Below are 22,773 nucleotides of genomic sequence, written 5' to 3'. Positions count from 1 at the left end.
CTTGGGTGGCTGCAGTAGGAGAATAGCAAGTCCAAGGACAACCTGGCCTAAATAATGAGACTTTATTTTTTTTAAAGCCCAAAACCAAAATATGCTTAAGCTGGGAACAGTATAATGGTGCATCCATGTTATTCAAGCTACTCAGGAGATCAAGGTAAGAGGACTGAAAGTTCATAGCCAGCTTGGGCAATTCAGTGAGATCCTATCTTAAAATTTAAAAAATAACTTTTTAAGGGGATCCAGGGGTATAGATCAGTGATACACCCTAACACACCCAAAGTAGCCCTGGGTTCAAACCCTAGCACTGAAAAAAAGAAAAGAAAAAAACATATGGTTAAATTCCTCTATAACCTGAGTATGGGGAAAATGTTCTAATTATGTCTTAAAATGAAGATGCAATAAAATAAATATTGGTAAATTTAATTAGTCCAACACATTTAAGCCTTTGCAGGGCAAAACCTCTGCAAACAAAATCGAAAGAAAAATGACAAAGTAAGAGAATATATATCACAGAAAAAGGATTAAAATCTCTAATATATAAATAACTTTTAAAAATTGAGGGAAAACACCAAAAGTCTTTTAGAAAAATGGGCAAAGACATGCATAGAAAATTAACAACAGCAACGAATGTAAAACTGACACTTAAACATATGAGTAGCTGTTCTTCTTCACTCATAATATAAGAAAAATGCAAATTAAAACTATACGGAGACAGCATTTTTCACTTGTCAGGTTGGCAAAAATTCGAAATCTTAAAAATGTAGTCTGCTGGTGAGATTGTGGAGAGCAGCCACTCATATATTACTGGTTGGGATAAAAAGTGGTACTGCCTTTGTGGAAAGAATTGTGGCACTACCTTACAAAGACAGAGACATTCGCCCTTTGGCCCAGTAGTCCCACTTCTAGAATTTACCACAAAGATGCACCTCCAGCAATTTAAAAAAATCCACGCACGACATTGCTCATGCAACATTATTTGCAGTTGTAAAATATATCTCAAATACCTAGACATACAAAACTAGCTAAGTAAGTAGATGGTGTTTGGTTGAAGAGCATAAAAAAAAACGATGAGAAGGTATGACTAATCTGAATATATTAAATGAGCTCATTTCTAGAATATAGTCCATGAAAAATTAAAAGTAAAAAGAATTATGTATAATATAGAGACTGCACATTATAGCTTGGACATAAAATGTTCCCCAAGGCCATGTGGTAAAGGCTGGGTCCTCAGTGTTGTAGAGTTAGGAGATGGTAACACTTTAAGAGGTAGGGCAAGGTGGGAGTCTTAGATCACTAGGGACTTACAATCGAAGGGGACTGAGTGGTACTGATCTCTTTCTCTCGTTTTGCTTCCTGGCTACGAGAAGGTGAACACTGCTCTGCTGCAATCTCCCTGCCATGTGGTACCACCTTGCCATGGGCCACAAAACAGTGGGGCCAACCAACAAGGACTGAGCCCTCCAAAGCTGTGAGCCAAAATTAACCTTTCCTCTTTATAAATTGATTTATCTCAAGTATTTGTTACAGTAATAGAAAGCTAAGTAACACAATGTACTTTTATAGAAAAGATAAAAAGGTAATCTGAGCTACTTGGGAAACTGAGGCAGGAGGAGCACAGTTTCAAGGTCAGTGTGGGCAACATAGGGAGACCCTGTCTGAAAAAAAAAAGATAAAAAGGAATAAGGCAACATATATGTTTTGCTTAATTTTAGAAAAGGAAGAATAAATCATAAAACAATATAAGAGGTAACTATAAGTGGTGCAGAGATAGTTTGAAGGGATCCAGGGATGAGGACACTTCTCTGCACATAATTTTTTGTGTAATTTTTTTTTTTTGGTACCAGGGATCGAACTCGGGTCCTTGCACTTTCGAGGCAGGCGGCAGAAACACTGAGCTAAATCCCCGTCCTTTTGCATAGTTTTTATTCTTGGGAAACATGTTAATATTCTATATATTAAAAAATAAAATTAAGTAAGAAGGACGGGGATGGGGAAATCTTTGTATTATTGTAAACAAGAGCAAATAAACCCTAAACATGCCTGCTGTTGAGGATCAATTCCAAGACCACCTTTTTTCTTTTCTTTTTCCGGTATTGGAGATTGAATGCAAGGCCTTGTACTGAGCTACATCCCCAGCCCCTTTTAATTTTTTATTTTGGGACAGTGTTCAGCTAAGTTGCCTAGGCTGGCCTTGAACTTATGATCCACAGGCCTCAGACTGTTGGGCTGGTATTACAGGTGTGCGTCGCTGTGCCCAGCTGAAGGCCACCCTTTTATAATGTGCTTGTGGAGCTCGAGCTAACACTGCAGATTGCATTTCTGCTGTGCTGCTGCCTGTGTTGAGCTCTGCCCCTAAGGCATCAGAAGTAAACTGCAGCTGAAGGAGAGATAAAGGACCTTCTCCTTCCTGTTTGTCTGTGGTTCTAATTCCTGTGAGTCTCCCCAAAATGCTCCTTCATCCTGGCAGCAGCAGGTCCTTCCCCCAGCAAGAGCTAAGTACATCTTACCGTTTCTCCAGCACTTACAAAACCAGTCTCATCACATCACGGCAGGCACCCTAGCATCAGGCAGCTAGCTGGCACCCCCCTCAAAAGTCCCAACTCTATGGGCCTCTCCTGAATTCACAAAAAACAGCCTTGCCATAAATCTTCTCCACCCAGGTCTGAGACTCCACTCCCCAGCTGCCTACCTCTCAATTCCTAAGTTTTAATCATTTGAACCTCTCCTTGTATCTGCCCTCCCCCAAAGTGGGAGTTGCTTCTTACAGTTGCTACCATGAGAACTTAGAGAAGTTGCTTTGCAAAATGATGCTGCAAAAGCAATGTTGAGTAAAACTACTGGCATTCCAGCATGAAAAAAGGTAGTGCTGAACTGGCAGTTGTTGCTTTGTTTTATTTGTCTTCTTTCCTGTTTTGTGATCATTGTTGAGGCTGGAACCCAGGGCCTTGCATATGCTAGGTGAGGATCCTACCACTGAGCTACACTCAGTGCTACACTCAAATGCTGTTGCATTTTTTTACTACAGTACCACACACTTTCGGGAAAAAGAATCCAGTTACACCTATGAATATTCTTGATGAAGCAGTAAAAATCAGTAACATCTTAAATTATGCTCATTTCCATATTCTCAGGATTAAGTAGTATTGCAAAATATGATGGTTGTCTCAAGGAATCGCACTTGTGTGACTATTTGAATTATTAGCTAAACTAGCCACTTTTTCCAGGAACACCACTTTTAAAAGAAGAACTGACAGAAAAAACATGGTAAGTCAGACTTGTATATTTAGCAGATATTTTCTCAAAAATAAGCAAAGTGGGCTGGGGATTTAGCTCAGTGGTTCCGCTGCCTGCCCTGCAAGCACAAGGACCCAAGTTCAATCCCTGCTACCAAAAAACAAACAAACAAACAGAGCTTGTCATTCCAAGAAAAACAACAAATAGAGTTTATTGCCAATGATAAAATTTGAGCTTTCAAATTTAAAATTAGAAGTTGAGCTTGACAATTGCCAATATTAAAGATTTTTCTGACAAATGATGGTGATGTTAACAAATGTGACTTATTGGTAGTGTATAAATAAATGCTACAACATTTGCTATTTTCACTTAAACACTGATTGACTGACTGATTGATGTGCAGTGCTTAGGATGGAACTCAGGGCCTCATGCATGCAAGGCAAGTGCCCTCCCACTGAGCTACAGCCCCAGCATAATCACTGATGTTTTGTAATAACCCAGGCATGGGGTTACAAAATCACACATGGGTAAACATCAATTCAAAGTCAAGATATTTCAAGGGATTTTAATGTCATAGCTTAACAAAAAAGTTTTTTAGACATAATTTCAGATTTCACATTACAAGCAATCTTCAAGAAACTACCACTTGTTGAATTTTGTTATAATATCAGAAAGGACAGCCCCAATTCTTTGAAAAAGTTTATTAAAAATGTTCCTCCCTTTTCTAACTACAGATCCATGTGAGACTCTATTTTCTTCATGTACTTTAAATAAAACAACATAGCAACATATCTTGAACCGGGCATGGTGGCACACGCCTGTAATCCCAGCACTCAGAAGGCTGAGGCTGGAGGATTGCTGCAAGTTCAATACTACCCTGGGCTACATAGTGAGCTCAAGGCCAGCCTTAACTACATAAGCAAGACCCTTCTCAAAAACAAACAAATAGGGCCCGGGATTTAGCTCAGTGGTTTCGCTGCCTGCTCCACAAGCGCAAGGACCCGAGTTTGATCCCAGTACCAAAGAAACCTAAAAAACAAAAAACAAACAAATAAAGAAACAAATCTTGAACACAGAAATGGGTATCAGTATCCAGCAGTTTTCTATTAAGCTGGACATTAAAGAGATTTGTAAAAATGTTAACCTATATGTCACTTTTCTCACTAAATCTTGTAAGTTCTCATAAAAATGTTAACATGCAGTAAGTTTGATGTTGTTTTAATAATTTAAAAATAAATATTGCAAAAATTTTCATTTTTAATTTCTAGTATTGATGATAAATACCAATAAATTTCACGTCCATGGACATTAAGTGTCTTCATGAATTCACAGTCTAAACTAATTTAAGAAGGGTTGGAGTGCTTGCCTAGCATGCAATAAGTTCCGAAGCCATAAAGTTTAAGAACTGCTGTTGTAGAGTCCTTTTTTAACATGTTTAGCTAGCCACTTATCAATTTAATTCCCAGTTAACAAATATTTATATTACATTCTCTCTGTTACTAGTAACTTCTATAGTTTCTGTCCTTGTTGAACACTGACAGATACGCAAATGTATTTACATACACATTATAATCACATTGAGAGAACAGGAGAGAAATAATCCAAGTTGGTTTTTTTATTTGTTTGTTTCTTTTGTTTTGTTTTGTTTTTTGAGACAGTCTCACTATGTAGTTCAGACTGGCCTTGAACTCTTGGTGACCCTCCTGCCTCAACCACTCAGGCGCTGGGATTACAGACATGCACCACCACACCCAGCTCCCAAGTAATGTTTAAATACAGTATTTTGATTATATATGCTTGGTATAGTAGAGAGAACACTACAAAATATTTTATTGAACTTTTTTAATTTTTTAATTTTTATTTATTTATTTTTGGTACCAGGGATCCAACTTGGGACCTTGCACTTGCAGGCAGGTGGTAGAACCACTGAGCTAAATCCCCAGCCCTGAATTTTTTTAAATACATTCATTTTTCACAATAGTATGGGTATAGAAACTCTGAAACTATGGAACAAAAGAGTAAGTACAATCACATTGTTAGGAGCCAGGGTTCTTATTGTGAAAGAGGATAAATAAAATTATGGATGGCTTGGATTAGAATTGGATGTGTTAGTATGAAGTAATGATTTCTAGAATCCAACACACACACACACCACCCTACAAACACCACCATCACCACTGTTGTCAAGATATAGAATATTTCCATCACCCCCTGAAATCCTCTTATGTCTTTTTGTAGATAATCCTTCTACTTCAGGCAGTATCTGGCTTGCGCTGTCTTTTTTCTTCTGGCTATTTTAAAGAATATAGATATATCATTGGTTTTCAAAAACTTGACTTCCTTGGTGTGGTTTTCTTTGTATTTATCTTGCTTAGGGATGATTAGATTTCTTGAATCTATCATTGAAATTGGAAAGTTTTTCAGCTATTATTTCTTTAAACATTTTTTCTGCCTTTCCCCTCATTCTTGTACTCTCCTGCATGTATGTCAGACCTTACGAGGTCCCATAGATCACTAAAACTTTATTTTCATTTTCTGTGTCACTGGATAATTTCCATTGTTCTACACCCCCCCTCCCCCATAATGGGGATCAAACTCAGGACCTTGTGCTTGCAAGGCAGGCCCAGCACCACTGAGCTAAATCCCCGGCCCTTCTGTTGTTCTGCCTTTAAATTCCTTTGCACTGTGTAACTTGACATTTCAGAATATTTTTCAGTTCTAAAAGTTCAATTTAGTTTCTTTTTTATAGTTTCTATTTTTTTTCTTTATTATGATATGCTTTCCTTTAAATCCTGGACAATGTTTATCATGACTATCTTAAGGTTCATGCCTGTTAATTGCATCTCTCTCTTGTTTCACAACTTTCCTCGTGCTTTTGTGCATATCAAGAAACTTTTTAATGGATGCTGGACATTATACATGTTATACTATATACTATTTTTTTGTTTTTGTTTTCCTTCAAAGAGTGTTGAATTTTGTTTGGGAGGGTAGTTTTAAGTTTCATGTTGTGGGACTGCATAACTCTGTAATCATAAAACTCCCCTAGCCCCAACTGTGAATGTGAGTAAATAGATAAAGATGCTTGTTAGTTCCAGGACACTAGATAAGGTCTGTATCAGCCATAAGGTCCCAAAGTAAATTACTCAACTCTTTGTTCGAAACTGATGTTCTGAACACCGCTATCTATAGAACAATCTACAAACATCTGCTGACCATCAGTACGTGTCAGCTGACCACTAACTTTTGTTCCTCTTCTGTAAATTTCACCTGTTAACTTCCCCTGCAACCCCCTATAAAAGAGCCTCGGACTCTGGGCTAGTCGCCTCTCTAAGAGGCTTTGCTTTGGGAGTGCCATCTGGCCAGACTAAGGTCTGTTTTACTTTCCAACTTGTCTGGTGTGTTCCTTCCCCGGTGTTCTTCTTCGCTGCAGTCAGCTCCCCGGAGCGTTTGGTAAGGCCCGCGGTCTTACAATGTGGATCATCACAATCCTTTTGAGGCTGGTTATTAACCTTGGTTAGGGCAGGTCTAAAGATTCCTTAACCTAGAGCTAGTTAGGGCTCACTCCTAAGACCTTACTTTTCTGGAGTCCTTACTGAAGGCCCCACAGGTTCAGTGAGGTTTTTGTTGTTGTTGTTGTTGTTGTTGTTGTTGTTGTTGTTGTTAAAACTTACTAGAAGTAAACAAGATAAAATCCCAATGATGCATAAGTTTTTGGTAGTGTTCAGTTTTCAGCTCCCCAGAATGGCACTTTCCCCAAAAACTGTTTTGAGTAGCCTCATGGAGCTGCTACCTATGAATTTGTGCATGTGTGGCCTCTATTCAGCTGAATCCTCTGGTAAAGGTTTCTGGAGGTCTTTGTACAGTCCCTGCTCCCTTCATATACTCTGCCTGGCAAATGCTAACCAATCTGGCCTCTGTCCCTCCACTCAGTGACTCTGCTTTATCCCCTGCCATACACCTCCAAAAAAATCAAAGGGCCCTGTTTTTCAATGGCAGGTATAAATTAGCATAAGAAAAAAAGTAGAAGATATACCAAAATGTTAACAGTGATTATCTCTGAGAAATGAACTATGGAGTGTTTCCTTTTTGCTTTTTTAGAGTCCCTATTAAGTAATGAACATGTGCTACCTTTATAATTAAAAAAAGAATCCTGCCCTATATTTGCATACCCCTCCCACCTGATGGCATTTCATTGTGCCTTTGTACAAATCTACAGGCCAGGGTGTAACTGATGGTTACAGATACAGAGCTCACCTGGGTGACAGCCAAGGTCTGTCCCTGCTCCACAGAAGAAGAGGCCTATTGAATTCTGATACCCTCCCTTCCCTCCTTTTTCCAAAACAAAAAATTATTTGAAGAGTGTCCTTGTTCTCCAAGCAAATGATAGCAGCCCAGAAAAACATGCCTTTCTCAGAAGCTTTTCCAGAAGGTTCTGATAAAGCCAAGTCCCTAGAAAAGTGAGAGTCAAGGGTCCAGGAGAAAGAGGAGACACTGAGGCATTTGGTCTCCACCAGCACAGGCTAACGAAGAGGCAAGGGACAGCCTTTCTGCTAATGGAAGCTTATAGCTGCCAATCACTCAACTGCTATTTCCCCTTTAAAAACAAGAAACAAAACAAAACCAAAAAATGGCTCATTAGAATCCAGACTAGGAACCCTGGAGACATTAGCATATTCTGGCAAGCAGCCTAATGGATAATAGATAACAGGTTATCCAGGAAATAATTAGAAGCCTGCGCCCACACAGATCAGTGGTAGACACTGACCCTTGTCATTCAGGATGTGGCCTAGAAAGTAAAGAATCCTTTCTTCTTTCACTTTCAGGGATTGGGAAAATGTCAAGCCTCTCTCCTTTCTTTTATATGGTGACAAGTTAACAAGTGCTGAGTTTAAGCTCTCCTAAGCCTGCGGTTCTCACAGAGTCAGGGAGACCCTGGGGCAGGAAGTAGCAATGGAAAGAATCACTTACAAAGACAACTGCCAAAGGTAGGAGGCCAGGGCCAGCTTTCTTTTCTTTTCTTTTTTAACATAAATAGAAAGGGTTTATTTTCGCCCACAGTTTCGGAAGTTCTTGTCTAGGAACAGCAGACCCGTTGCTTGGGATCTGATGGGCCTGCTGGACAGCAATGGCAGACAGGATGTTGCAGAATAAATTGCTCACCTCATGGCCAGGAATCAAAAATGGAAAGAGGAGGGGTGTTGGGGTCTACCCCTCATTTCAATGGCTCACCCTCGGTGACCCAAGGACCTCCTGCTGGGCCTCACACTCCACCACCTGGGGACAGAATCACACTAGGAACCAGGCTCTCAATACATGGACCGGGGGGACATCCCAGGTCCAAATTATAGCAACTATTTCCTCCTCTACATCTAGTCCCACTGTGGGTTCTCCGGGGGCATTAACGTGCAAGCAGCAGTCACCTCCTGTGATAACAATGGCTTCTTCGGGGAAGCCCTGGAAGGACCTTCCCCGGGCTCTTCTTAAAGACATGTCATTCCTTTTTAGAAATATATTCACGGTGGTTTGCTTGGTCTGTTTCTTTTTTTAATCACACATTTGCTTGAAAGCAGATAATGCACCATACATACTCTTCTCTGTTCATGAAAATCTTTTGGTTTGGGGGATTCAGGTTTTAAAAATGTGCAAGGAGCTTGCTGAGGTCCACACAAGCACCTGCTAACCTTTCGCTGTGGGTTTCCCTGTGGTCCTTCTTTTTCTTCACCCACAGCTTCCTTTTGCCTCTTCTTCAGTTCTGTGCTCCTGTTTTACTTGCATCAGGTCTGATGACATTGTCATTGCACCTGCAGTCTGCTGTAGACTAGACTGCTGTATGCTGCCTGACTGTATACCCCTCTAAAGGTTGCTAAAATTTATTGGTGTACCATATAAGATTTTAAAAATAGGATTTACTGGCATAATTTTTTTTCAAGAAGAATAAACTATAAATAAATTTGGCACTTACTAAGACAAAAAAATATATCGTTTTTTCAGTGCTTTAAGAATTTAGGTATCAGCAGATACAGTAAGCAAAACAGACTGAAAACTTTCAAGTGAGTTACTAGGAAGACTAAACATAAAACTCAGTGGAAGCTATGTGTAAAGCTGGTGATAGAATCTGGCCCTAAGCAAATAAGTCTTTTTGTGTGTCTGTGGAAGGATATTCTTGTCTCTGCTTTGCTTTGTTTTCTTTTTAAGCAAATATTTGCGATACATAATGTTTACATTCATGTTAGGCAGTAGGTACATATACTTAACATACCTTAATTCTTTTTAGCCCCGCCCCCTTCCATCTCTAGATCCCATTCCATTTACAAAGGATCCATCTCCTTGTTTCCTATTTCACTATTTCTTTTTCACTATTTTCTGCTTCTTCCCTCTTTGCACATATTTCTGCCCCACCCTGTTTCTTTCAAATTCCACACCTGGGGCCAGGGATTTAGCTCAGTGGTTCTGCGCCCGCCTTGCAAGTACAAGGTCCTGAGTTTGATCCCTTGTACCAAACAAACAAAATTCCACACCTGGTTGCCTAGAGTGGTCTAACTAGCCTCCTGTCTCTTTTCCAATTCAGGATTTTCACCACCTCCCAACGTCACAGAATATTTTCTCTGTTAGATTTGGGGTAAGGAGGAGAAGCAAGGCTCAGAAATAAAAGCTTTTTTAATGCTGAAGGAACCTAATGTGCACTAGATGATACAGATGATGTCTTTCGTGTTACATCATTATCGCTCTCTATCATGGCTTCCAACTGTGTTTTCTCTTCCGGCCTGCTATCCTTTTCTCTGGTGCTTCCGGCCTGCTATCCTTTTCTCTGGTGAGGTATGTGGAATTTGAATGTAAACAGAAATGCAGTGACAGATTGAGGCTTCCTACTTTCTCTTAAGTAGCTGGAGAGAGCTAATAAGTCTTTTCTTAAATATCTCCTAAAATCAGTCAAATCTACTTTTTCTTCTATCTTTGGATGTGGCTCATATTTTTCTCTCTCATAAAATGAATAGTAATACCTGAGCCATCATCCTTTGATGGTGCTGGACTAACATGTGCTGGACTGTGCTAAACATTCTATGTGCATTGTCTTAACTCTTTCTACAGCCCTATCTTATTGTCCCCATTTTACAGATAAGAAAACTGAGACCTGGAGAGAGTAAATGACCTGCCTAAGGTTTTATTTTTTTCCCAAGTAGAAATAGGAGAGGTGGGATTCAAACCCTTGTCCAAAGTTCCATCATCATATACCAACACCATGTTAAACTACCCCATGTGAACCTACAACCTATGAACATATTGTAGATACTACACCTACATCACACTTTTTTTTCCTCTGAAACAAGGTCTCAGTAAATTTCCAGGCTAGCCTGGAACTCAGGATTCTCCTGTCTAGGACTCCAGAGTGCTGGGATTACAAGCATGGGCCACCATACCAGGCCTCATTCTAACTCTTTCAAGAAAGCAGCAAGAAAGAAGCCCAGGAAATGGGTTAAAAGGGGAAGAGGTCTGCAGAAGAGGGACCTGGGAGCCTGCAATGGACATCACAGCATCCAAAACCTTCCCTCCCATTTACAGGATGCCAAGTGCTCCTCAAGTTTAACTTTGTTTAAACTCGTCAAAACCCCTACAACCCATACAGTATTTGCCACCACACCACCACCAGCTGGGTTACGTGGAGGCTTTAAATTGGGGGTCAGAGGAGAAGTGATATCACCAAGGTTGCTCAGTTGGTGCATGGAAGCAGATATAGTTTTGATGGAGGCTTCTACCTGTCAAATCTCTGCTCTTCTTCCCATCATGCCTGTCAGCAATCCTGGGGAGGCCTCCAAACAGTGCCCATGGAGCCAGCTCCCTGACTCTATGGAATTGGCACTCAAGAGTTTAAAAAAGACAGCAAGCAGGTAAGAGTGGAGGGTCCAAAACTAAAATCCCAACTCCACTACTTACAAGTTATGCAGCCTTGGACAAGTCGATGCCTAATATCCCTGTCTATAATGTAAAGGATCATGACCACACCCACTTCAACCTGCTATAAACGAGGCTGGGAAAGTGCTTAGGATCATGTTGGCCTGAAGGAAGTTGTCAATAAACAATTTCTACTACACCCAATATCCAGAGAAGCATCCATTGCAGTTTTATACTCCACATTTTCCTGCCAAAGACAGGCTCTCAAGCTTTAGTCTGCCTCTTCTCTCAAAAAAAAAAGCAGATCTGGAGCAGATTTGAAGACAAGTAGTTAGGTTGGTTAGTGATCCCAGAAAGTTCTGTGGGAGAATGAGGAAAATGAAGCAGGGAAGGAAGGAACATATTAAATAAACATTGTAGAAAACTGGACAAAGGGCCTACAGTGGGCCCCAACAGGCCAGACTAAAAATGAAAATGGAGTCCCCATGCTAAAGTTCCCATCACCAAACCAAGTTGTTATTTGACCTTCTAAGAAATCAGAGCACAGAAATTATAGCCAAATTTCACAAACAGGCCAGTTTCAATTGGCACAATTGTGAAATTCCCTCTGCTTTAATTCTAACTAAAAAAACCCCGAAATCACCTGTTAACCAATTCATTCAGTTCTGTGTGTGTGTGTGTGCGCGCGCGCGCGCGTGTGTGTGTGTGTGTGTGTGTGTGTGTATTACTGGGAATTGAATCCAAGGCCTTGGCAGGGAGCTATATTGCCAGTCCTATTTTTTTATTTATCTATTTATTTACTTTTGGTGACAAGGTTTCTCTTAAGTTGCCCAGGCTAGCCAGAAACTTGTGATCCACCTGTCTCAGCTTCCTGAGTATCTGAGATTACAGGCATGTGCCACCACACCCAGTAAGCAGTTATTTTTCTACTGGTCTCTCTCCCTTTCCATACCTTACAAGGAGAGCAACTTTTGTTTTGTTTGGTTGGTTGGTTGAATTTTTAAGACCAAATTTTTGCCATGTAGTTCAGGCTGGTTTTGAACTCCATGATCCTCCTGCCTCAGCTTCCTGAGTGCTGGGATTACAACCGTGAACCACCATGCCTGGCTAGGAAAGCAATTTTGAAAGGTCAAACCCACTCTGTTCTTTGTTTCTGTTTTCCTCAGCCCTTCATTGTCTATAAAATTAACCTCTACTATTCAGCCCACTGGCACACATTTTATTTTATAGGATGAAGTGTTGGCTAATTCTAGAATCATAAATAAAGCCAATTTAGATCTCTAAGTTTGCTGTAATGTTGCCTTTTGACAGAAGTAAGCCAATAAAGGTGCTAGTGTATTGACAACTGTGGGCAGAAGAGGTTCCATCCCTCTGAGATCCTCAGAGAGCCTGAAAACTCACAGGGTCCTGGGACCCGGAGCCCATCCTAGTGGTGAGGGCTGTTCCTAGGGCATTCACTGCTCGAACTTGGGACCAGTGCTCCAAGTGACTCTGGCAGGACAGAGCAGGAAGCAGGCAGTTCAGTGAGCACAAGCTGCAGGTGACCAGGGTAGGCTAGGGATAGGGAGGGACCCTGACTGTCCCCTAGGGTGGTCCCTCACCATGGCTAATGTGTAAGCTGGATGGATGCTGTCCTTGGAAACACTGGCCAAACAGCCTCTTTGTTGGGTCTGGGTCTAGTTTTATTTAATTAATTAATTTTATTTATTATTTTTGGTACCAGGAATTGAACTCGGGACCTTGCACTTTTGAGGCAGGTGGCAGCACCACTGAGCTAGATCACCAGCCCTGGGTCTAGTTTTAAATGGCAAGATTTCCTCTTTGAACTGTAAATATCTGCTTAGAGCTGTGGTTTTTTTTGTTTGTTTGTTTTTTTGGTACCTGGGATTGAACTTGGGTCCTTGTGCTTGCAGGGCAGGCAGCAGAACCACCGAGCTAAATCCCCGGCCCCAGAGCTGTCTTTTAAAATCCTAGGTAATCTGGCAGGGATAGAGCTTGGTTTACCATGTGTGAGGCCTTAGGCTTAAACCTCAGCAACAGAAAGAAGAAAAATTTTAGAAAGTCAACACCTCCTTAAAGTACCCATGGTCCTGAAAGTCCCATACATGTCTGGCTGTTGTACCCTCCAGTTTACACAGTCACAACATATGTTTGTGAATATTATTTCATTTAATCAACCTTGTAAACTAGTGAGGTGGATGATGGGCCTCTGAAGGAATTCCAGAGTTTTCAATCCTCCCACTAAAGAATGGGTTATGCATGATGGTGCACACCTGTAATCCCAGCTACTCTGGAGGCCAGTTCAAGGCCAGCCTGGGCAACATAATGAGATCTTACCTCAAAAATATAGATGAACATATTCATGCAGCTAGGGCTATAGTTCAGTGATAGAGAAGTTGCCTGATGTCTTAGTTACTTTCTTGTCACTAGGCTATAATACCTGACAGCCACATCTTAAAACCAGAAAGGTTTATTTTGATGCATAGTTGGCAGAGGTTTCAGTCCATAGCCAGCTGGCTACAAGGTAGGGCGGCATGGCAGAGGAAAAACAGCTCATGGAATGGCAGCAGGAAGCAGAGAGGGATCAAGGGAGGAAGAGAGATTTATATGTACACGCTTGCAGCCACACTCACAGTAACCCTCCCTACCACCACCACCAGGCTATAAACCCATCCAGCTGTAAAGCCAGCAGGGACTAAACCAGTGATGAGTCTCATACACCCAGTGCCCTCCCCAAAGCCCCATCTATGAGTGCATGAGGCTTCAGGGGACATTTTAGATACAAACCACAACACCTGGCATGGGCAAGGCCTTGAATTTGATTGCTAGCACTGCCAAGAAAAGCAAAACAAAACCAAAATCCACTTCTACAGAGGATTAGAAAGAATCAGCTGTGAGCTGATTCCAAGGCCCTAGGAGGAGCTCTGTGGTGTCTCTCTTCTACCTGTCTTAACAGTCCCATTCTGGCTGCTGCATCATGTTTGGAAGGTTTCAGAATACTGTTGTTTTTAGAATAATAAAGCAACCAGTTATTTTATGCATTTAAAAAAATTGTACATAGAACAAAATATTAAAATAAAAATTCTTCCAAGGCTTGAAGATAACAGAGATCATATTCCAAATGAGGTACCAAAACACCATGCAGAATATAAGAGAAACTAGACAGGAAACTAATTTTGTGAATCTTGGGCTCCTTTTTTTTTTTAACTGAATCTTCCTTAACAGTTATAAAATAGCTAGGAGCTTAAAGATAAATAAAAAGGGTTGCTGAAGTCATTTGTTTGTTTTATTTCTTAGGTACTGGTGACTGAACCTAGGGCCGTCACACTGAGCAACATCTCTAGCCATTTTTCATTTTATTCTCTTTATTTTGAGACAGGGTCTCAGTTTCCCTGGCTGGCTTCAAACATGAGACCCAAATGCCTTAGCCTTCTAGTAACTAGAATTACTGTACTGTGCCTGGCTATAAGAAAGAAGATATCTGGATAAAGTTCTGGTGTGCCGTGTGGGAGGGAAGGGACAACACTGCTGTCATTGAAAGCTTAGGGACAGGGCTTCAGCTGTCCTCTGTGGATGTTTGTTGCATCCCTTATAACTTAGGCGTGCAATGCACAGGCATCTGACTCCCACCTGGACACCCACAGGGCTAGCAATCTGCTGGGAAGTCAGAGGAGGAGGCTAGGACAGTCTGTGTTTGTCCTGAGAGAGGAGGTGGCAACGTGTGGCCAAGAAAGGATGGGAAGTGAGGGGCTATCTTCGATCTAACTACGAAGGCTGTGCGGAGGGACAGACAGACCTCAGAGAGAAGCTTGAGGTATCCATAGAGTGACAGAGGCTGAGGAAGGAGAGCATGAGTAGCTGGAACAGAAAGTACTTGTCCTATGAAAGAAACCATGAAAAAGAGATCCTCAGTGGGAGGGAAGAGCCCAGTAGAGCTGTGGGAGTCGACTTTCGACATCTGCCAAGTCCGGAAAGAGGAGATGTTAAGCAGCCATGCTGCAGCTTGTTAAGTAAAATCTTTGCCTCAATTCTAGAACTACCACTCTAGGGAGAAAAAAAAATGGAATTTATGAGGAGAGGAGGAGAAATGTTAGCAGCTGACCATGTATCCCTTCTCCCAGCCCCCTTTCTCTCTACCTTTCAAGAATCCCAATCTGGGAGATGGCACAGAAGCTACAATTTTAAAACAAAAAGTTGTGGGACTATATTACCCCATTTTCCATGGCTCTAAAAAATTATTAAGGCTGGGTACTTTATGTAGAAAAGAGGGTTTACTTAGCTCACAGTCTTGGAAACTAAAGGCCCAAACAGCACAGCACAGTTCTGGCAAGGGCTCCCTCAGCTACACTGCATCATGACAGAAAGCATCACGGGAACACAACAAGAGGGAGAGGTTACATGGGAGACAGGAAATCAGAGCACGGGGAAGGGCCAATCTGAAACCGGGCTCCACCTTTTAAAAGTCTCTCACCTTTCAACACTGCTGCACTGGGCACCAAACCCTAACTCAAGAACTTTTAGGGAAAGGGACTGAGCAGTTTAATCACTGAATTGGCGTTGTGTGACTTAAGTGACTGGCAGATTGCTGGTATTAGTAAATGTGGCCCAAAGGTCATGCGACATGCTCTCACTTTCATCTGGGGCAGAGGAAGAGCTCACTTCCTTGAACAGATGAGAAAAGATCACGGGAAACCAAGAGACATTTTGCTTTTTGATTGTCCTCATGAGTCATGTTTGTTCAGCATAATGAACATCTACATTTCCAATACAGAGAGATGTTCTAGTGCCCAGGGAAAAGTGGGCTGTGCGTTATGACTCAGAGTCCCAGAAGACTTCCCTACAGAGGTAGGACCAACTATATTAAGAGGCCAGTGCCCACAGCCACCAGGGACCTTTGGTGAAAAGGTCTCCATTGCTCCCCATCCAATTAGAGGAACATTTTGACCTGAAATTGAAATGGTAACATTCACGCTGCCCTCATTGCCTAAGACCAGGGAGGCAGATGGCTGCTACAGTCTTACCCCTGGAAATCCCAGCCTTGGTTAAGAATCCACTGGATACACCCCAGAGATGGCCCAATGAATCTATCCAGAGCTTGAATCCCCCTCCCCCAGCGTGGAGAGACTGCAAAGTGACCATGAATACTGTGGTAATCAAAATATTTCAGAAGCACTCCTTAACTTTCCATCTCTCCACTCCAGACCTACCCTCTGCTCTTGGCTTTGTGATGCTGGAGCTGGGACTCTGCCAACCACACGTCTCTCTCGCCAGCTGGCTCCGTCTCCGTGCTAGGCTCTTTGAAAGGGAGACACTGGAGGGGGTGGCGTGGATGGAGGAGAAAGGACTCGCTCCTTCTTGCCTGCTCCCTGTGGGGTTTCTGTTCCCATCAGTGTCACCCTAGTCTCACTTCTTTGCTTTGCCAGCATCAGTTTCTTGTTGTGGCAGTGGCTGAATGCAGCTTGCAGTTTTCCCACCACTTGCAGAGCTGCCTGCCCCCTCCAGATGACATGGGGTCCCTGAGGGCCCCTTTCTAGCTCAGAGGCACCAACCTAGCCAAGCAGAGCCTCCTGCTCCTCAGTGTTAGTTTCTACTTGTTTTAAATTTTAATAATTCCCCTACTTCCCATACCCAGCCCTACGGGTAGTGGCTGCTACTGCTCTATTACCTTAGTATCTCTCTGTGCCTTTTCAGTTATCCAGTTAACAACTTCATTCTTAGTTAATGCTTCTATTACCCTCTCTGTTCAAATAACTGCTGATGTTTTCCGCCTCCTGACCTGTGCCTGACTGAGTCATTCTTAATGAAAACAGAAGGGAAGCTCTCAGAGAACAGTTTAGTGCTCAGAATCAATGAGGCCTCTCGGGGAGTAGTCTACAGTAGTTTTTCTTTCTTTCTTTGTAAGCTACATCCCCAGCCCTTTATTTTGTTTTATTTTGTGACAGGGTCTCACTGAGGTGCTCTGGGTAGTCAAATTTGCAGTGCTTCTGTCTCAGCCTCCTGAGTAGGTGGTTATAAGCATGCACCAACAGTTTTTTGTTTTGTTTTATTTTATTGTTTCTTTTTATGGTGCTGGGGAGCAAACACAGGGGCTTGGCCATGTGAAGCAAGCACTCATTCACTGAGCTATGCTCCCAGCCCAGAAAGCAGTTTCTTTACCTTTCAGGAGACACAGAGCCCCACAATGTAGATGAAACACAAGCTTCCTTTCTAGAAAGCGTACATACCTATCAGTGCACTGCCCATCTCCACCCCTTGCACACAGTGTCACACATAGTTATCCAGGTTAGCGAACCCCAAAGGCCAGGTAATAATTCTTGTGACAGAATTTTGGCTAGCTCGAGTCTCCATCTTGTAGAAAATGTTCTGCTTGGCTCTGGGTGGCCGTTGCCTGACCCTCAGGAGAGGTGCACCAAAGGTCTGTCAGAACTGGCTTGCCAAGGAGCTAGCCTAGATTTTCAGACTCCCTGAATTTGAGATAAATATCCTGACTCTGAAGCTGTCAACCATCCTAGACTTGCAGTTGCTCTTGCCTCCGAAGCCTTCAAAATGTATCTTTTCATATTCAGTAAGGTCGGTTTTACTCATGGGGACCCTGCCAAAAGAATGAGGCACCCTGAGGCACAGCCTCTGGTCCCCGCGGGATCCTGTTTGACCCAGCCAAGCCCCAGTGGTCTCTGTCCTTTGGCACGGCCTACACTATAGCCCGCTTGCAAAGAGAGGCGAGTCGCCATCTCCTGGCTGGTACTATTATTGCATAGCCATTTCCAGCAATAATTCCTGCTCTATAGGTCCTAAGTAAGCACAAGAACTTTTCCTTTTTGGTTAGAGATTTGAATGTGTCGTATGGAAGATTATGCCATTAGTCATTAGAAAGAAGGGCCCAGGGTTTAGGAAAAGATACTCCATCCGGGTCTCAGCTTTTCCATCTCTAAGGCAAGATTTATCTAAATGCTGAGTTCTAGTGATTTTCCTTTGTCCATTAAAAAGCAGTGCCAGAGAATGGACAGAAATTCTCTCCCTGTATATGCACACAGTTAAACAGCCACCACAGATCCCTATGGAGCCATGTGTATTTGCTTCTTGGTAGAATATTGATCTTGTAAGTTATTTAGATATTGCTCAAAATATAGACTTTAAAAAAAGAAGCTGGGCGTGGTGGTGCATGCCTGCTATCCCAGCACTCAGGAGGCTGATATAGGAAGATCTGCATGAGTTCACAGCCAGCCTGGGCTACATAGTGAGTTCGAGGCCAGCCTGAACTATATAGTGAGGTCCTGTCTCCAAAAAAAAAGAAAAGACTGATGTTTTTCTTGGTTAGTTAACAGAGGCTTTGGAGTTTCATTCATTCATTCCACAAAATGACTCATTCACTCAACACATTTTTATTGAGTGCTTGCTACCTGCCAGGCATTTTGGAGGCACTAGGGAGACAGTAATAAACAAAAGAGACACAAATTCTTTCCTTGTGGAGCTGGTTCTCTGGTGGAAGAGATGGATGATGAATAAAATATGTAGGTGTCAGCTAAAAGAGGACTTCATTTTGTTTTTTAGATGGGAAAAAATTATAGCGTGCTTGTCTGCTGATGGAGATGATGGAGAGAGGGGGAATGATCTCACAGGAGAGTGAGGGGGAACTGGAAGAACGGTGCCCTGGACTAAGTGAGAAGTCTCATGTCTGCACACAGTACCCGAGGAAAGAGGGCCAGGCGGAGGTTATTGAGCCCCTGCCAGGTGTCAGACACAGCAAAGAAAATGGACAATATCCCTGCCTTCCTGCACATTTCGTGTGATCGGGGAAATGGACAATCAGAAGGTAAACTCATGAAGTAGACACAGCAATCATGGCTGAGGACCTGTGCTATGACAGAAAGATGGTGGAAGTGGTTTTAAAATATGCCCAAGAGGCAATTGTGTGAAAAGCCTGAAGGAAGAGGACTCCATGCAGAAGAGCAGCAGGTTCCAGGCTCTGAGAGGGGAGAGTCTGGTCCCTCTGTGCACCCTTGAGGCAGTGAGGTTGTCGCAGAGTAGTGATCGAGGAGGGTGAAGCATGGAAGGTTATAGGTGTTGGTCACCGATGACTTGTTTTTAAAGCCAACAAATTTTATGGGCAAATTTGTAGCTAACTCAAGGCCAGGAAGGACAGTGTAACACTGTTCAATGGCAAAGTGGAATTGAAAACATTCCCACAGATGGTACATAACAAATCTAAATGTCATATTTTGCATTCGGGGCAAACAAATCAATTGCAAGAGAACAAGAAGAGGAAATCAAATACATCACCAGTTCTTATGGCAAGAGTTTTGGGTTTTCCAGAGAGAAGAGTCTAAGACAGAGCCTAAGAGAGCAGAGAAGCAAACTCCTAAATTAGGGGTGATAGTCACGGCTTGGGAGGTGTACAGTGCCAGCCCTTTCCCAGGTTATGACTGCAGGGGCAGAAATGAAGGGAGAGGCTGGGGATTTAGCTCAGTGGTTCCAGCACCTGCCTTGCAAGTGAAAAGTCCCAAGTTTGATCCCCGGCACACACACACAAGAAAGAAATGAAGGGAGAAGGAGAAAAGGATCCAACACAGAGCTCTGCTGCTGAGGCAGCCGTGACCACAGCCCAGGGAGAGAAATCAAGTGGAATTTCTCCGCTGCATCACAGACCACAGGCCAAAGGTTCTCCTCATAGTGTCCAAGTCCCTCATGTGTGAATGCCAAGCAGCCTACTGTGATGGCATCACCTGCTCTGTCACAGTGCAGAGCAAAAAGCAAAGGGCAGGAACCTGAGTTGTATGGTCAGCTGCACCTGTGGGAACTGGCTGGTACCCACAGAACTGAGCACAGCTGGAAAGAGAGACAGGGAATCCCCCAAAACTCTGAAATGATTCATAAGTGGTATCGGATACATGTATGGGGAGAAAGAACAATTTCTCTTCCTTTAGCATTTTATCCCACAGTGGTTTTAAGTTTTTCTTGGACATGTTTGTAACAGTCTCACTGGTGATGCTTTCATGAAATTTGGGCCCTGGAAGTGAAAAGGACCCCCCAAGATGGAGGCCCAGAAGCCACAATAACCCCTTCTTTAAAATTTCTCTATCTCAACAAAGGAATCTTTATTAAATATTATCTAGAGCCAGGCATGGTGGTGCATGTCTGTAGCATACGTGCTCTGGGAGGCTGAGGCAGGAGAGAGGACAGCAAATTTGAGCAAGTTTGAGCAAGTTTGAACAAGTTTGAGGACAGCAAATTTCCCAGCCTGGAAAACTTAGAAGACCTTGTCCAAATTTTTTTTTAAAGAGTAGGGGAAGGCTGGGATACAGTTCAGGGCACAAGCCCTGGGTTCAGTCCCCAGTACTGAAAAACACTGTCCAAGACTTCTGAATTTTCACAAATGTGCAGTTATATAAACTATTTACTCCTACCAAACCCAGGGCCATCATGATAGGAGAAGGGAGGAAGGTCAGAAAAGCCATCTTTCCCAGGCCAACCAAAGACCACAAATGTAAGATTTTGACTCCAAGCAAGGTTATACGTGGACTCTCAGAGTTACACTCATAGTGATGAAAGGTGATGAGCAGGAGCTTGCAGGCATCGCCGAATGGACTGCCTGGAGCACAGTATGGATAGATGTCTCTCGAAAGCCCTGCCACTCACCAAGCATGGCACTGTATGCTGGTAATCTTTGCACTCCAGAGGCTGAGGCAAGAGGATATCCAGTTTTAGGCCAGCCTATAAAACAAAACCATATCTAAAAAAAAAAAAAAAAAGTATTATCATTATCCTGTGAGCAGCTCAGTGCTTTGAAGGTACCAATTTATGAAATATATAGTCTTTAAAATATGTATTATTCTGTTTTGATATCTCTGTCTCCCTCTCCATCTCTCTCCTCCCTCTCTCCCTCTCTCTCTCCATTATCCTTTAAAAATGAAAATGCCACCTGCATTTCTCAACCTCTCAGATACCTGGCTAATCCCTGCCAACCTGCACAAAGTGCTGCTGCTAGCAGTTCCATTTCTCCCCATTTGGGGGTTTATTAGCCTTGCAGCTTTTGTTTGCCGAGGGAATGCTGAGAACTCCTTAGAGGGTGAGTGAGGAGCCCTTGTTCCTTGCTCCTTGTCCCTGCTCTGGAGATGTTTGTAAATATCACCTGCAGCACTTTGGCATTGCATCACAGGTTAGTTTATTGTTCATCTCACGAAGAATGAAACTGTTGCTTTGTGGAGTCAAAGTCTGGAGCCACCCCTGTTGAATCCTGAAGGATTGCCTTCTCTTGGAGCTGCTCAACCTATTTATTCTCTAGGCTACTTTAACTTCAAGGCTCAAAGCTGCCTTTGCTCCTGTTATGTCCCACCAGGCCCCCAGTGCTGCCTTCCCAAAAGGAGGAGACTCGGCACAGTTGGCCACTTTATCTCTTCGCTGCAGACACTAAAGCAGCAGCCCACTGCGGTGGCTCACCATGGGCCCCTCCCCCATGGGCTCCCGGGTCTCCCTTTTCCTGCCCTTCAGCTGCCAGGTGAGGGCTACACACTTAATTAATGCACTCAGAGAAGGCACCTCCATGCCATTTGAGCAAAATGCCTGTCCTTGAAGAAGGAGAATTTGGGCCAGATTTGTTTTCTCATTCCTAATGTGACCTGTCATCTTTGGCCTGTGTGTGACTGTTCTTGAAGGATGTTTGGGATGATTTGTTCTGGATGTAGGTGTTCCCACTCAGGCTGTCTTCTGTGATGGGCCAGGAGCCCCTCTCTAATCATCCCCCAATACATCTCCCCTCTTAAACATGGACTAGAGAACAATATGGAGCAGTGGGAGGAACAAAAATGGTTCCAATAATCTGCTTCCCAGACAGGTGATTGTTGAAAACCAAGGATATAAAAAGTGATTTAGGAGGAACTCCCAACCCTGAAGGAAAGCCACAAGAAAAGCAAGAACGGGGTGTCATTCTCCCTCTTCCCAGCCTGGATCCCAATCTGTCTCAGCAATCAGGTTTGACGGGGCCCAGCTCTCGCAAGTGGAGATTTACTAAGACCCGTGTGCACTGCTGTGACCCTTCTTGGGAGCAGCCTGACCATACCATCCAAGCCTGTCCTGGAGGAGGGACACCCATACCCCGGCTTCACCCCACAAGCTCCACCTGCCCACTGGCCCTGTCCCCACCCAGCGGCAGGGGCACCCTGGGAAGAGCACAGAGGTCAGGAACCCAAGCACACCCGGGTTCCAGGAACCAACAACAGGCACAGGTGTGATGTGAGACGGTATGCCCAGGCCCCTCAGGGTCTCAGCAGAGCACATGTCCAGTCTCAGCTCAGCTGGGGTCGCCAAAGGGGCGCACACTCAGGCTGTGCTGGGTCCTGGCTGAGACCAGCTCTAGCGGACTTGGGGGGACAACAGGTGGGAGGAGGCTCGGGAAGGGAAGAGGACAGAGAGACATCGAGGGGCTGAGCAAAAAAGGAAAGCAGGGAGACTTGCTTTCGTGGTCTCACTCAGAACAGTCAGGCTCTCTTCTTGCCCTTTTTCCTTTTCCCCAAGTGGTCACTGAAGAGTCAGAGAACTCCAAAACCTGCTGGTGATCTGAATGCTATTCCTATCACCAACACTGTAATAATAATAATAGCAGTGATCATCACTGACTGAATGTTTTCCATGTGCCAAGTACCATGCTAAGGG

General features: G+C 43.2%; 1 long non-coding RNA gene across 3 annotated transcripts in view; it reads right to left on the bottom strand.

Annotated features, from left to right (window-relative positions):
- LOC110346476 (uncharacterized) overlaps positions 1-22,773 on the bottom strand; it is a 137,751-nt gene that overhangs the window by 58,908 nt on the left and 56,070 nt on the right. Inside the window, exon 3 of one of the 3 annotated variants that reach the window (XR_015445001.1) lies at positions 802-20,854. The exons of the other annotated variants lie outside the window; for them this stretch is intronic. This is a non-coding gene — a long non-coding RNA (uncharacterized LOC110346476). Of the gene's footprint in view, positions 1-801; positions 20,855-22,773 lie in introns of those variants that run through there. 3 annotated transcript variants of the gene reach the window in all.

The sequence above is a fragment of the Heterocephalus glaber genome, unplaced genomic scaffold, assembly GCF_053883595.1.
Source record: "Heterocephalus glaber isolate CG9 unplaced genomic scaffold, H.glaber_assembly_v1.0 deba00001608, whole genome shotgun sequence".
NCBI classification, from domain to species: Eukaryota; Metazoa; Chordata; class Mammalia; order Rodentia; family Bathyergidae; genus Heterocephalus; species Heterocephalus glaber.
Note: the sequence above shows the minus strand (reverse complement) of the source record. Positions and strands in the feature narration are given on the sequence as shown.